We start from the raw sequence: 16,263 nt of genomic DNA, 5'->3' as shown, positions 1-16,263 counted from the left end.
AATGAGATTAAAGGGGTGAAATGGGATGTTGATGATTGTTTTGAACCCTGATGATCGTCTTTCACTTTAGCAATTAAGTGATCAACCACCCCGACCCAGTCTTGATTATTGATTAGCATAATTCACCTTAACACAACGTAAAAATTCCTTAGGGAAATTCACAAGTGAAAATTACAAAGGCTACAGCAAATGGTGGAGAATCAACAACATATAAATGAGAGGTCAAGCTCCCTATTTATAGTTTCTGGAATATTCGCGGTGTGCGGATTAACTATTATCCGCGTTGTCTTGGCAGAATTAGTCCGAAATGTTTTACTAACACGCAAACTGATTCGCAAACTAATTCGCAAACTTTACCTTCAGCGGATCTTCCAAATCCTTTAAGTATTCTTCGATACTTGCTTAATGATTCAACTTGATAAACTCTATGTATATGATCAAGTCCCCAGTTTATTATGTTACATTTTTTTTTTATGAAAAATGCAACATGATAAACTCTAAAACATAAATTTCGCTATTAAAAAGTGCCTTTGCAGCAAGTCGCAATGGTTTTTTACACCGTTAATTTATTACAGTTTGACTGAATTAAATAAGATATCCTTTGACAGTCAATTGTGAAAATATTCCCAATGATTACGCGTAATAGCGGCTGAAATTCTGAAAACCTGTCAAATCGAACAAGTTTGTAACGGCTCTTTAATTGCCGTTGATGCTTCGCAGTAATTTCTGACCGTTAAAATTTCATCATTACCCTTACGACTTCTTCATCCCAATCTTAATTATAAATAGCAAAGTGATTTGCATTACAGACTTTACGCGTTCATTATCGATTTCTTTGTAATCAAGCTTTATCGAATCAATATCTACTATTTTCAATTTAACCATTCTTACTTCGCCTAATCTCAATTTCATTACCGTACTCCCTCTTTATTCATAAAATCAAATGGCAGCTCCTGCTACGCCTTCATCATTATCGGCAAACACACCAGACTCATTTGTTTCATATATGACAGCAGAAAAACTTGAACTCCTAAAGAAACACTACCCTTTATTAGCTCAATTTTCACTAACTGCACCATCTGCAGAAGATAGGGCGAACGCTCCGCCCAAAGACATGATTACAATTTATGAGGCCGCTATTTCTCACGGAAATCTACGACTTCCATTAACACCATTCTTTCTTAGCGTTTGTGAATATTATAAGGTTGTGATTGCACAATTGCATCCAAACGCAGTTAACAAGATTGTGCTGTTTGAAATGTTCTGCAACGCGCTTAACAAACAACCGCTGCTTAATGTGTTTCGTCCTTTTAACAGCATCACTCCACATGATGCGGGTGGTTTTCATTCCTCGATCGTCATGGCGTGATGACCACTCCCAAAGATTCAATTGGGAATTGGCGATGTTCATTCTTCTTTATTAATAAAACTGCTCATGGTAGCAGTAATATTGTGAGAACTTGGTGCATAGAGCTTGATGCACACGCGAATGAAAAGGTCACACCAAACGATCTTGAAAAGGAAATTCTCGAGTTGATCAAGGGTGCTGGTCTAATAATGCGGTCATACAGCAACGTTCCGCTTTATATCGGCAGGGTCTCCATATATTGGTTATGGCATGAGCACAACGCCTTATTAATTAACGCATCTAATAACGGCATACAATAATTGATTTATTTTTGCGCAAAGCTTTATACTATTTCATATTTATTACAATTAACGCACATATAATTTTCCAGAAGTTGGCCTTGACCAAGTGATGAGAACGGTAGACGTTCGAGCCATCAAGCCTGCGCGCAGCCCAAAAGAAGGCGATAGCTCAATCATCATTATTGAAGAACCAATTCTGAATACTTTTAGCATTTCTGGTGGCTAAGACCGGGGATGTAACGTCCTCCCAATAGGGTCTGGAAGGAACGTCACTAATATCAAAACATACCAACATATTATAATAAACGAGAAAAATACTAAATGATGAATTTAACTTTAATGAGTACGCAGCGGAAAATGAAATGTCGTTACAATGACAGGAATAACAATATCGTAAATGTTCACATGCAGAAGTAATAAATGCGATATCTCTTGATCCTATGTCCAAGTAGCATCACATAAGCAGTAAGTATAAGAGCTTGAATCAAACAGCACCTGAGACAAAACATGCTAAAGTGTCAACCAAAAAGGTTGAGTGAAGTTCATAGGTTTAACAAAAAGTTTGTCGTTGTTTTAGACCACAAGATTTAGTTTGTAAAGTTGATCTCCCGCAGGATCAAAAAGTTATGCCAATGCGTGATATTTAGACTAAACGTTAAAGTTTGCCCCATGACAAGTTGTGTCTGTCCTTGTCGGTTTAATTTCATTATTAAGTAATACAATGACTTGGTCAAATGTATCGGGGACGTTACTCCCGATAGGCCTACCCCCAATAATTAAGCATGCCGCAGCAATTAAAAATATCACTGTAGGGACTTAGTCGGACATAGCCGGGTATAGCATAGTTTAACAGTTTGGTACTTGTGTCTAAAGTGTAAAAAGTAAAAACAGCATGTGTCTCACCCCAAGTAAAAGTAAGTAAGTTTGCTAGCAATTAAAGAGGGGCTATGAATTCACCTTAGTAAGTAGAGAGAGAGTTATTCCTCGGAATAAAGAGTTGAACGAGTGAGCAGGAAAGTCAACCTATTGACATTTAAGAGTAGTTAAGGGTTTTGCCCATGTTTAAGTTTAAGTATGTGTTTGTTTTACTAAGTTTCTATTCCTAGTAAGTTACTATTTTTATAAAGTTTCCATTTTTAGAAAGTTTCTTATTTTACTAAGTTTCTATGACTAGAGAGTTTCTACTTTTATCAGTGTTTTCCATTTTAGGATACTTGCCGTATTAGATAAGCTTCCAATCATCCCTTTCCCTTCGAATGGCTAATTTAGATCTAGGGGCTTGAGCCATAGGACCCTTTAAATCGGAAATCCAAACCCTCTGCCTAGAATCTCATAGAAACCATTCATCAAGAAAGTTCGAAGATCTATACATCTCTAATACATATCCCAAAATGTTTTTATGTTACAATATAAGTAGTATGTTATAGGTGCTAGTAATAGTAATAGTGTATACATGTTATTTATTTTATTTTTAATTGCATATAATTTATAACATTATTTACATGTTTCGGTAAAAATAATAACCGAAGTAAAAAGTAAAAAGTAAAAAGTAAAAAGTAAAAAAATAAAAAGTAAGAAAAGAATACTTACTATTAGTAATTCTTCAAAGAGAGAATGAGAGAAATTTTGGTGTGAGTTTGAATGAGAAATGAGGGGTATTTATACTAGAAAAAATTAGGTAAAAAGAATAAAATAATTAAAAGAAAAAGAAATATTTTAATTCTTAATGAGATTTTAAAATTAAAAAGTATTAAATGTTAGGTCATGGGATAATGCACAAAATAAAATAATAAAAGTAGTTTTTCCATTACAATTTTTAATTAAAAAGTAATTTATTTATTTATTTATTTTTTTATTTATTTTTTTATTTATTTTAATGATTTTTTTTATATAAATAAACAAATTGATTTAATGCTTTTCCAAGAATATTTGTCAATAATATTTTATTTTATTTTATTTTTTATTTATTTAATTAATAAATACAAATTTTGCATAAAAATAATAAATAATTCGGTATTTTGTATTTTTAATAATAATTACGATTTTAATTATTAAACTATAGTTTTAGTAAGTTTGTAAATATTATTACATTTATATATAATTAGATTTATTATATAGTTAAATATATAATACATTAACTAAATAATAAAAGTGATACAAAGTTTATATACTTAGTTAAATTATGTCAAATTATATAAATTAATAATATATTATTTATTTAAGCGTACATTGTTGACTAAAAATTACTATTCGGTCAATATTTAATTGTATATAACAACCCTTAATACATATAGTCAGACATATAACCCTAGGGTTAATTCAGTAAATTTAAAAGTCGAAAAGTGAGGGTTGTTACAGTACCTCCCCGTTAATAAAAACTTCGTCCCGAAGTTTTAGGTAGACTTCTCGGATGCATCAGCGGTTGAGAAGAGATGGGGATATTTCTGTTTCATTTGGTCTTCACGTTCCCAGGTATACTCGGGGCCACGTCGTGAATTCCAACGGATCTTAACAATAGGTATGGTGCTTTGTTTTAAGCGTTTAGCAGATCGGTCCATGACTTCTACGGGTTCCTCTATGAAGTGCATTTTATCATCAATGCGAATGTCATCCAAAGGAATAACGAGAGTGTCATCAGCGAGACACTTTTTAAGATTCGAGACATGAAATACGTTGTGTACGCTGCTAAGTTCAGAAGGTAATTCTAATCGATAAGCCACGGGTCCGATCCTTTCAGTAATCTTGAAGGGTCCAACAAAACGAGGACTTAGTTTGCTTCGTTTACCAAAACGAACGACGCCTTTCCAAGGGGATACTTTCAACATGACTTTGTCACCAACTTGGAATTCCAAATCTTTCCGACCTTTATTAGCTTAGCTCTTCTGTCGGCTGCGGGTAGTTTCTATTCGTTTCTTAATCTGAACTATCTTTTCGGTTGTCTCGTGTATGATTTCAGGACCAGTTAACTGTCTGTCCTCTAATTCATCCCAGCATAGTGGGGATCTACATTTTCATCCGTATAAGGCCTCAAAAGGTGCAGCCTTAATACTTGAGTGGTAACTATTATTGTAAGAGAATTCAACCAAAGGCAAATGTCTATCCCAGCCTTTGCCGAAGTCGATAACACAAGCGCGAAGCATATCTTCCAATGTTTGAATGGTTCGTTCACTTTGACCATCAGTTTGTGGATGATAAGCAGTACTCATGTCGAGTTGAGTTCCAAGAGCAGTTTGTAAGGATTTCCAGAATCTGGAAGTGAATCTACTATCGCGATCGGATATGATTGATATAGGAACACCATGACGAGAGACAATTTCTTTGATATACAGTTGTGACAATCTCTCCATCTTGTCGGTCTCCTTGATCGGTAAGAAATGAGCAGATTTAGTAAGACGATCTACTATGACCCATATAGTATCATTGCCACTAGAAGTCTTGGGCAATTTAGTAATAAAGTCCATAGCGATACATTCCCACTTCCACTGCGGAATATCGGGTTGTGTCAACAGACCAGAAGGCTTTTGATGTTCAGCCTTGACTTTCAAACAAGTGAGACACTTACTAACATAAGTAGCAATGTCGACTTTCATATTAGGCCACCAGTAGAATTCTTTCACATCGTGGTACATCTTACTGGAACCCGGATGAATAGAATACCTAGTCTTATGTGCTTCATCCAAGACTAGTTCACGGAGATTACCGAAGCGAGGAACCCAAATTCTGTTGCCAAAGTACCGTGTACCATTAGCTTTCACTTGGAGTTAGTTCTCGAAACCGATAGGTCCTTCACCTTCGATAAGTGTTGGTTTAATAGCTTCCAGTTGAGCTTCGCAGATTCGTGATATAAGATTTGATTTGATTTTCAGGTTTAAGGCACGAACACGTTTTACATTGTCTTTTCGACTGAGGGAATCGGCAACTACGTTTGCCTTGCCAGGATGATATTCCATCTTACAGTCATAATCATTCAATAACTCGAGCCATTGGCTTTGCCTCATATTCAGTTGTTTTTGATCAAAGATGTGTCGAAGACTTTTATGGTCAGTGTACACTGTAAACTGGGTACCATATAGATAATGTCTCCATATCTTTAATGTAAATACCACGGCACCTAACTCAAGGTCGTGTGTGGTATAGTTCTCCTCGTGTTTCTTCAACTGTCTAGATGCGTAGGCAATAACCTTTTCACGTTGCATTAAAACACAACCAAAGCCTTGCTTTGAGGCATCACAGTAAACAACAAAATCGTCAGTACCTTCAGGTAAAGATAGAATCGGGGCTGTGGTCAACTTCTCTTTCAGAATCTTGAAAGCAGATTCCTGTTCTTCGGACCACTCAAACTTCTTCCCTTTTTGAGTTAGCTTCGTAAGAGGTTTGGCAATAAGGGAAAAATCTTTTATGAATCTCCGATAATAACCGGCAAGTCCCAAAAATTGACGAATATGCTTCGCAGTCTTTGGTATCTCCCAGTTCTGGATAGCGGTAATCTTAGCTGGATCGACATGTATTCCATTACTATCAACAACGTGTCCTAGGAATTGTACGGTTTTGAGCCAAAACTCTCACTTAGAAAACTTAGCGTAGAGTTGTTCCTTTCGTAAGAGTTCAAGAATCACGCGCAGATGTTGCTCATGTTCCTTCTCACTCTTGGAGTAGATCAAAATGTCATCAATGAAAACAATGATGAATTTATCGAGATAAGGTTTGCAGACACGGTTCATGAGATCCATGAAAACGGCAGGAGCATTGGTCAAACCAAAAGGCATGACACAGAATTCATAGTGCCCATAACTAGTGTGAAAAGCAGTCTTAGGAATATCAGATTCCTTGACTCTAAGTTGGTGATATCCGGACCTCAAATCAATCTTTGAATAAACACTTGACCTTTGAAGTTGGTCGAATAGATTATCAATACGTGGCAACGGATAACGGTTCTTGATAGTAAGCTTGTTAAGTTCGCGGTAATCAATGCACATCCTTAACGTACCATCCTTCTTTTTAACAAATAGAATAGGAGCTCCCCATGGGGACGAGCTTGGACGAATGAAACCTTTATCCAATAGTTCTTGGAGCTGGTTGGATAATTCCTTCATCTCTGGTGAAGCTAAGCGGTATGGCGCCCTTGCAATAGGTGCAGCACCGGGAGTCAAATCGATCTGAAACTCAACCTGTCGTTGAGGAGGGAGACCAGGAAGATCTTCGGGAAACACATCGGGATAGTCTCTATCCACTGGTACATCTTCAATACGCTTCTCTTCCGATTCGATCAGCTTAACGTGGGCTAGAATGGCTGGATAACCTTTCATAAGGTATTTGTGGGTTTTAATTGAGGAGATGATATTGAGATTGGAACCACTCTTTTCACCTTGGATGATGAGAGTATCTCCATTTCCCAATGAAACATTAACAGTTTTATCGTAACACATGATAACAGCATGTAATGGACGTAACCAATCCATTCCCACTATGACGTCAAAACTTACGAGTTCGACCGGCAAAAGGTCTATCTTAAATTCTTTATCGGCTAAGATTAGGTTGCAGTTTTTATAGATTTTATCGACTTGCATGAATTTTCCATTAGCCACTTCTACTAATCGTTTAGTTTCTAAGGGTTGAGGCTTTCCAGTAAATAGGCTACAGAAATCACTAGACACGTAACTTCTATCGGCACCAGTATCGAATAAAATAGTTGCATAACAATTATTGACAAGATACGTACCAGTGATGACCTCATCCTCATCTCGAGCTTCAGCAGTAGTAATAATAAACGCATGACCCTTCGCAGCAGTAGTATTAGCTCCAGTAGCGGGATTATCCTTCTTCTTTGGACAATTCGGACTAATGTGTCCCTTCTCTCCACAAGTATAGCATGTTGGAGGAGCTTTGCCCAGAACAATAGCCTTATCCTTTGGAGGAGTTTTACACGTCTTAGCAACGTGTCCCACTTTCTTACATGATGCGCAAACAGCAGTACACTTCCCCGGGTGATGCCTCTCACAACGAATACAGAAAGGATAGGAACCCTTATAATTCGACCTTGTGTTATCTGCAGGCTTCTTATTATCATTCTGAGCCGAAAGAGACTCTTTGATGATTTCCTTTAGGATTTTGTTTTCTTTTTCTAGGTTGTTTAGACGCACTTCTATCCGAGCAACATGACGTCTACTAAACTCCCTATTCTTCTCACAACTACTCTGAAGGTTGAGGATATCAGACTTTACCCTTACGTGCTCCATGTTATTACAAAATAATGGACTGGTAGCGGGTTCGGGTTGCTTTCTATTTAGGGTTGAGTTTTCAGACGATTCTTCAATAGGCTCTTCTTCAGGTTCGTAATTTGAGAAGTCACTGTCGTAGTTAGGGAGGTTTTGAAGAGCATCCCATTCAGGAGTACTCATCGGTTTATGTACCAATGAGTGAAAAGAACCAGAGTCAGCAGAATCAGCAGGGCTTTCTCCTTCGCTTTCAGATCCTTGAGTTGGGTGAAATTCAGGAGAAGCAGGTAGAGTATCTGGACTATAGTTTGGTGAACGAGGACCACCAAAGCCATAAGGTGGACTTTGGATAGATTTTTCAGTGGTAGATCCTTTAGTATCTACTTCGGTTGGCTTGAAGAGAGTTGGTTTATTAATGCTTGAGCTTTTCATCATAACTTTAGGAAAGAGACTTTGATTAGCATTTTAAGCCAAGATTATCAAAGCAAGGTTGTTAAGATTATAAGGCAATCCTAAGTGCTTTAAGTCTAAGGCAGGAAAGGTTATAGTTTCCTAGATTGCTAAGGCACCCTAGCTAGCAAGTAAGGCACACATAAAGATGCAATCCTGATTCTCTATAACAGCCTGGTTTGCTCTGATACCAATCTGTAACGTCCTCCCAATAGGGTCTGGAAGGAACGTCACTAATATCAAAACATACCAATATATTATAATAAACGAGAAAAATACTAAATGATGAATTTAACTTTAATGAGTACGCAGCGGAAAATGAAATGTCGTTACAATGACAGGAATAACAATATCGTAAATGTTCACATGCAGAAGTAATAAATGCGATATCTCTTGATCCTATGTCCAAGTAGCATCACATAAGCAGTAAGTATAAGAGCTTGAATCAAACAGCACCTGAGACAAAACATGCTAAAGTGTCAACCAAAAAGGTTGAGTGAAGTTCATAGGTTTAACAAAAAGTTTGTCGTTGTTTTAGACCACAAGATTTAGTTTGTAAAGTTGATCTCCCGCAGGATCAAAAAGTTATGCCAATGCGTGATATTTAGACTAAACGTTCAAGTTTGCCCCATGACAAGTTGTGTCTGTCCTTGTCGGTTTAATTTCATTATTAAGTAATACAATGACTTGGTCAAATGTACCGGGGACGTTACTCCCGATAGGCCTACCCCCAATAATTAAGCATGCCGCAGCAATTAAAAATATCACTGTAGGGACTTAGTCAGACATAGCTGTGATGACCCGGGAATTTCCGACCAAATTTAAACTTAACCCTTATTTGATTTCGACACAATAAGCAAAGTCTGTAATGTCGAGTCTCGAAATTTTTGAAAATATGTTTATGTATACATTTGACTTTGACTATTTCCGACGATTCACGGACAATTAGTTTGTAAATAAACATGTGTATATAATAATTTGGAATTTTAAAGTATAATTTAAATATTAGAATTAAATATGTAAAATAAGATATAAAATAATTAAGTATAATTTACAAATGAAGTTATATATAACCATATATGATTTTTATAGTATTGTAATATATACAAAATGTATAAATAATAAATAATCAATAAAGGATATTATATTGAATAAAGTATAAATGTTATGTTAATAAAATGAGCATTACTTTCTTTATTATTATTAAAAGTAATATTAATATTCGTATTATTATTAATATTATATCTAATATATATATATATATATATATATATATATATATATATATATATATATATATATATATATATATATATATATATATATATATATATATATATATACATATACAGATATATAAATAACTAAACTATGAAAATACTATTACATATATAAATATATATATATATATACATTTATAAATGCTGATGCAGATATATTAATACATACAAATTTATATATTTATATAAACATGTATAGATATATAATTATTGGAAAAATCTATGAATTCGGTTTCATTTTTCTTTAAAGCCGTAAATGATGGATTTCATGTCTCTAAGAATCTGATATCAGAACAAATAAAATAACAGATATATACAAGAACAGTTAATTATCAATTTCTGCTTTTAGTTTATTTATTATATTTTCATATCTGAAGGAATATATTGTGTCGACTTTTTGCTATGAGATAAAGGATTTCACTAAATTATTAACACAATCAGTTGCCAGTATGTATTGACACAAAATTTTGAATTCTTCCAACTCCAATTTGTCGATTAAATTAAAAATTTTGAAGTACTACAGGTCGTCCGCCCTGTACACCTATCATCATAGCAACAACCCAATTTCGTATTATATTTAAAAATCTATAAATGAGAGATTGTTAGAAATCTTATACTTAATCTATATGATAAACCTCAACTTCCAATTTTTCAAATCAAGAACGAATTCGAAGGGTCAAAGTTTGGATTAAAAAGTCAACAGGAGTGTTCTTCTTGAAATTCAAGCTTATTCTTATGTTTCTGTTTCAATTGAGGTTGGAGAAAGATTTTAGGAAGGTTTTTAAGCATATTTCATTTAGTAAACGTGAGGTAAAACGATACCAATTTCAAAATCAAACTTGGAGTTCATATGTTCTTGACGGGTTCCTGTTCTATAATTTTTTTCTCTTTTCTTTCTCTGTTAATTCCAACCGTCTGCACAAGTTGTTCCTACTTCATATTACAAGTCTTAAATTCAAACCAATGTTACTTGTTATGATGGTATCTGGTCGATTCTGTTTTGAAAGAGAGGAAGAAGGTGAAGCCGGCAGTTAAATTAGTTATATGGTTTAATTCACGAATTAAAACAGAAAAGTCTAAGCAGAAGAATGGTTAGGCAATGGTGTCGGGTTCTGAGAGGTCTCGAGTTCGATACACGCAGGGGCTGTTTTTTTTTATTGGAAATTCTTTTTTTGAGGTAGTTTTATTTATTACTTATTATTGATATTTTTATCACTCATTAATATTAATTAATATTACTATTAGTATTATGAATGAGATTGTTATTGCTATTGTTATTAACATTAGTATTATAATTATTATTAGTTTTATTAATATCAACATATCTATTATTATGATTAGGATTAGTAACATGATTGTTATTATGGAAGTAATACAAATTATTATTTTTATGATTAATATTAGTATTTGTATCATTGTAGATTTATTATTATTATAATTATTATTATTAATAAAAGTATTAATATTAAAACTTAACATTAGTAATAAGATGGTTATAATATCTATTATTATTAAGTATTATGTATTATTATCAAAATTTTACCTTCATTATTATTATTATTATTATTATTATTATTATGAACATAAGAATTATTATTATTAAAAATTATTATCATTATTATCATCATCATTATTTTTATTACTAGTATTATCATTATTATTATTTTTCCAACAAATAAATATTATGCATATAAAGTTATACCTATAATAAACATAGTTTTTATATATATAAACATTCATATAAAACAAATGATGTATTTTTAATATAATATTAATCATATATAAATATTAATATAACTATATAAATATTAGTCATTTTTTTAAAGATACATACAAATTAAATATATGTATAATATATAATTTAAGATACAATAAATTGTTCGATTACAAATATATGTGTTAATATATACAAATGATATAGGTTCGTGAATCTGAGGCCAACCCTGCATTGTTCAATGACGTCATATGTATTTTTACTACAAAATACAGTATTGTGAGTTTCATTTACCTTTTTACCCTTTATATTTTTGGGCTGAGAATACATGCGCAACTCTTATAACTGTTTTACGAAATAGACACAAGTAATCAAAATTACGTTCTATGGTTGAATGATCGAAACTGAATATGCCCCTTTTTATTAAGTCTGGTAATCTAAGAATTAGGGAACAGACACTCTAATTGACGCGAATCCTAAAGATTGATCTATCGGGCCCAACAAGCCCCATCCAAAGTACCGGATGCTTTAGTACTTCAAAATTTATATCATGTCCGATGAAGGATCCCGGAATGATGGGGATATTCTTATATGCATATTGTTAATGTCGGTTACCAGGTGTTCAATCCATATGAATGATATTTTTGTCTCTATTTATGGGACGTATTTTATGAGAATTGGAAATATGAAATCTTGTGGTCTATTAAAATCATGAAATGATTATTTATGCTAAACTAATGAACTCACCAACCTTTTGGTTGACACTTGAAAGCATGTTTATTCTCAGGTATGAAAGAAATCTTCCGCTGTGCATATGCTCACTTTAAAGATATTATTTGGAGTCATTCATGACATATTTCAAAAGACGTTGCATTCGAGTCGTCGAGTTCATCAAGATTATTATTAAGATAATTATAATTAGATATATTATAAAATGGTATGCATATCGTCAATTTTCGATGTAAGGAAGTTTGTCTTTTCAAAACGAACGCAATGTTTGTAAAATGTATCATATAGAGGTCAAGAACCTCGCGATGTAATCAACTATTGTGAATCGTTTGTAATCGATGTGGACTTTGTCCGGATGGATTAGGACGGGTCCTTTCAATAGCCGGGTATAGCATAGTTTAACAGTTTGGTACTTGTGTCTAAAGTGTAAAAAGTAAAAACAGCATGTGTCTTACCCCAAGTAAAAGTAAGTAAGTTTGCTAGCAATTAAAGAGGGGCTATGAATTCACCTTAGTAAGTAGAGAGAGAGTTATTCCTCGGAATAAAGAGTTGAACGAATGAGCAGGAAAGTCAACCTATTGACATTTAAGAGTAGTTAAGTGTTTTGCCCATGTTAAAGTTTAAGTATGTGTTTGTTTTACTAAGTTTCTATTCCTAGTAAGTTACTATTTTTATAAAGTTTCCATTTTTAGAAAGTTTCTTATTTTACTAAGTTTCTATGACTAGAGAGTTTCTACTTTTATCAGTGTTTTCCATTTTAGGATACTTGCCGTATTAGATAAGCTTCCAATCACCCCTTTCCCTTCGAATGACTAATTTAGATCTAGGGGCTTGAGCCATAGGACCCTTTAAATCGGAAATCCAAACCCTCTGCCTAGAATCTCATAGAAACCATTCGTCAAGAAAGTTCGAAGATCTATACATCTCTAATACATATCCCAAAATGTTTTTATGTTACAATATAAGTAGTATGTTATAGGTGCTAGTAATAGTAATAGTGTATACATGTTATTTATTTTATTTTTAATTGCATATAATTTATAACATTATTTACATGTTTCGGTAAAAATAATAACCGAAGTAAAAAGTAAAAAGTAAAAAGTAAAAAGTAAAAAAATAAAAAGTAAGAAAAGAATACTTACTATTAGTAATTCTTCAAAGAGAGAATGAGAGAAATTTTGGTGTGAGTTTGAATGAGAAATGAGGGGTATTTATACTAGAAAAAATTAGGTAAAAAGAATAAAATAATTAAAAGAAAAAGAAATATTTTAATTCTTAATGAGATTTTAAAATTAAAAAGTATTAAATGTTAGGTCATGGGATAATGCACAAAATATAATAATAAAAGTAGTTTTTCCATTTCAATTTTTAATTAAAAAGTAATTTATTTATTTATTAATTAATTAATTTATTTTTTTATTTATTTTAATGATTTTTTTATATAAATAAACAAATTGATTTAATGCTTTTCCAAGAATATTTGTCAATAATATTTTATTTTATTTTATTTTTTATTTATTTAATTAATAAATACAAATTTTGCATAAAAATAATAAATAATTCGGTATTTTGTATTTTTAATAATAATTATGATTTTAATTATTAAACTATAGTTTTAGTAAGTTTGTAAATATTATTACATTTATATATAATTAGATTTATTATATAGTTAAATATATAATACATTAACTAAATAATAAAAGTGATACAAAGTTTATATACTTAGTTAAATTATGTCAAATTATATAAATTAATAATATATTATTTATTTAAGCGTACATTGTTGACTAAAAATTACTATTTGGTCAATATTTAATTGTATATAACAACCCTTAATACATATAGTCAGACATATAACCCTAGGGTTAATTCAGTAAATTTAGAAGTCGAAAAGTGAGGGTTGTTACAGGGGAAAACACAAAGCTGTAGCCGATGAGGTTACTATGCCCCGCAAAAGACAACAACGCACTATTTCATCTCCCATAGCGGAGGGAGAAGCAAGTAAGTTAGTTTTATTCCACATAGTTTCGCACATCATTTTGATATTATGACTGCATTTATACATCTATTCATTTAATTTTCTTATCCGCTTTTAGTTGTTATTTCAGGCTCATATGAGGAGGCAGGGGAGGTGTTTACCATAGGTGGGGACATCCAAAAGGAATCACCTGATAACGAAGATTTAACCATTCCTTCAGTGGCTGAAACATCAAATCGCAATGACAACACCACAGATGCCGCAGAAGAAGAGTATGTCAATAAACTGTACAGAAAGCTCTGCAAAATTGTGCCGAACAGTGTGCACGCAAAGTATAGCGAACTTACTTTTGCAGAAGCCGAAAGATTGCGGATAAAGAATTTTTATAATGCGATTTTCTTAACCGTTGACAACTCTAAACGGTTCAACATCATGACGGAACATTACGATAAGAAGAGTTCAGTTGCCCTAGCTCGGCGCAAGAAAATTCTAGAGCTAGAGCAAAAACTTAAAAAGACTGAGGATATGCTTAATCAATCTCAAGATGAAATTTCCGCTCTAAAAAATAGTGCGGAATTTGCTGAAGATCAATTTGTGCAGCTTGTCAAATATCTGCCTGATGTGTCAGCGGAGGTGTACGAATTAGTATTATTTTTAATATGAAATACAACGAAATATGATACAAGTTTTATTTATTTATATAGATGGGATATACCTAAACCTTGCTACAATACTATAGGCAGTGTAACTAATCGTAGAGTAGTGTAGGTTTTAGTAAGTCCAGTTCGTTCCACAGGGAGACGGCTTATTGCGTTCACTATATTTTTAAACAATTATATTTGTATAAATATATAAATATATATTAATTAGTAATAAAGTAGTATTATTATTATTATAAAAGGGGGATTTTACCGTTTAACGACCGGTTTGTCGATTTTAAATAAAGAGTAAAGATAAATGACGATAATATAAATGACAGAATTTAAATTGCGATAAAGTAAATTGCAGTAATGAAAATGACAATAAATAAAGGTACGATGAAATATGAAATAAAAGTATTATGCTTATTTAAACTTTCGTAATCATGATGGTTGACGTTTTGATTTTAATTTATTACCCTGGGTTAATTGTCCTTTGTCCTGGATTATTTGATACCTATTTGGTTTTTGTCCATAATAGTCCATCGGTCATAATTATAAAATGCTCGTCAAATTAACCTTATTACCGAAGTCAAATATTCCAACTAATTAGGGATTTAAACTGTAACAAGGTTTTAATACTCTGTTAATAATTACATCAGGTTATTGACTGCGTGTAATCCAAGGTTTTAATAATTTGTTAACAATTACATCATTTATCCTAGTATGTAATCCACCCCTGTTTTAATGATATATGAATATTAATTTAACCACTTGATCAGAATGAATAATCAATTACCCAACCCGAATAATTAATTAAATGATCGTAAAAGATGTCGTATAAACGTCACTAAATAGGACATACATAATCATTTTAATAATTATTAGATTAACTAATTTGAAGATAGGTTTGACAGATTCTAATGAGTTGTCATTCGATTAGACAATACCCCCCATCTATTAATAGTCAATAATCCAATGTCCACAAGTGTCAGTCTTTTGTCCAAACCCTAATTATGGTACAAAATCCAATAACCCCGTCTTAATATTTAGCCCAACATCACGATTACTTCGGCTCAAATAAACATAATAATAACTTAGTTACGAGTCATTAATTTAAAAAGGAAAAACATAGCTTACAATGGTTATTAATCGCGTAGCGTTACACGGACAGAGTTCCGACTTTAAAACCCGTAAAACATTTCTTACAATAACCAAATTATTATTAAACTTAAATTAAAATTAAAATTAAAATTATATATATATATATATTACATATAGAGAAAGAAGTATGAAAAAGTGTGTGTAAACTGGCCGAATTTCGTTGCAATTTATAGACTTGGCCACATTTCTTCATCTATGCGATCGCATGAGAAAGCTTCTTCCTGGCCATGCGATCGCATGGCCAGCCTGTCCAGCAGCCATCGAGTTTGTTTTCTAGTTTGCCGACGTTTTATTTAATAATATAATATATATAATTTTATATAATTATATATATTATATTATATTCATATGCATAGTTGACTTGTAATTTTAGCTCCGTTGAGTCGCGCGTTGATAGTTGGTTCATGTCTCTGTTCCGAATATTCGAACGTCCTTTCGTACGCGT

This window comes from Rutidosis leptorrhynchoides, chromosome 8 (assembly GCF_046630445.1).
Source record: "Rutidosis leptorrhynchoides isolate AG116_Rl617_1_P2 chromosome 8, CSIRO_AGI_Rlap_v1, whole genome shotgun sequence".
Lineage (NCBI taxonomy): Eukaryota > Viridiplantae > Streptophyta > Magnoliopsida > Asterales > Asteraceae > Rutidosis > Rutidosis leptorrhynchoides.
This window is presented reverse-complemented; position numbering follows the sequence as displayed.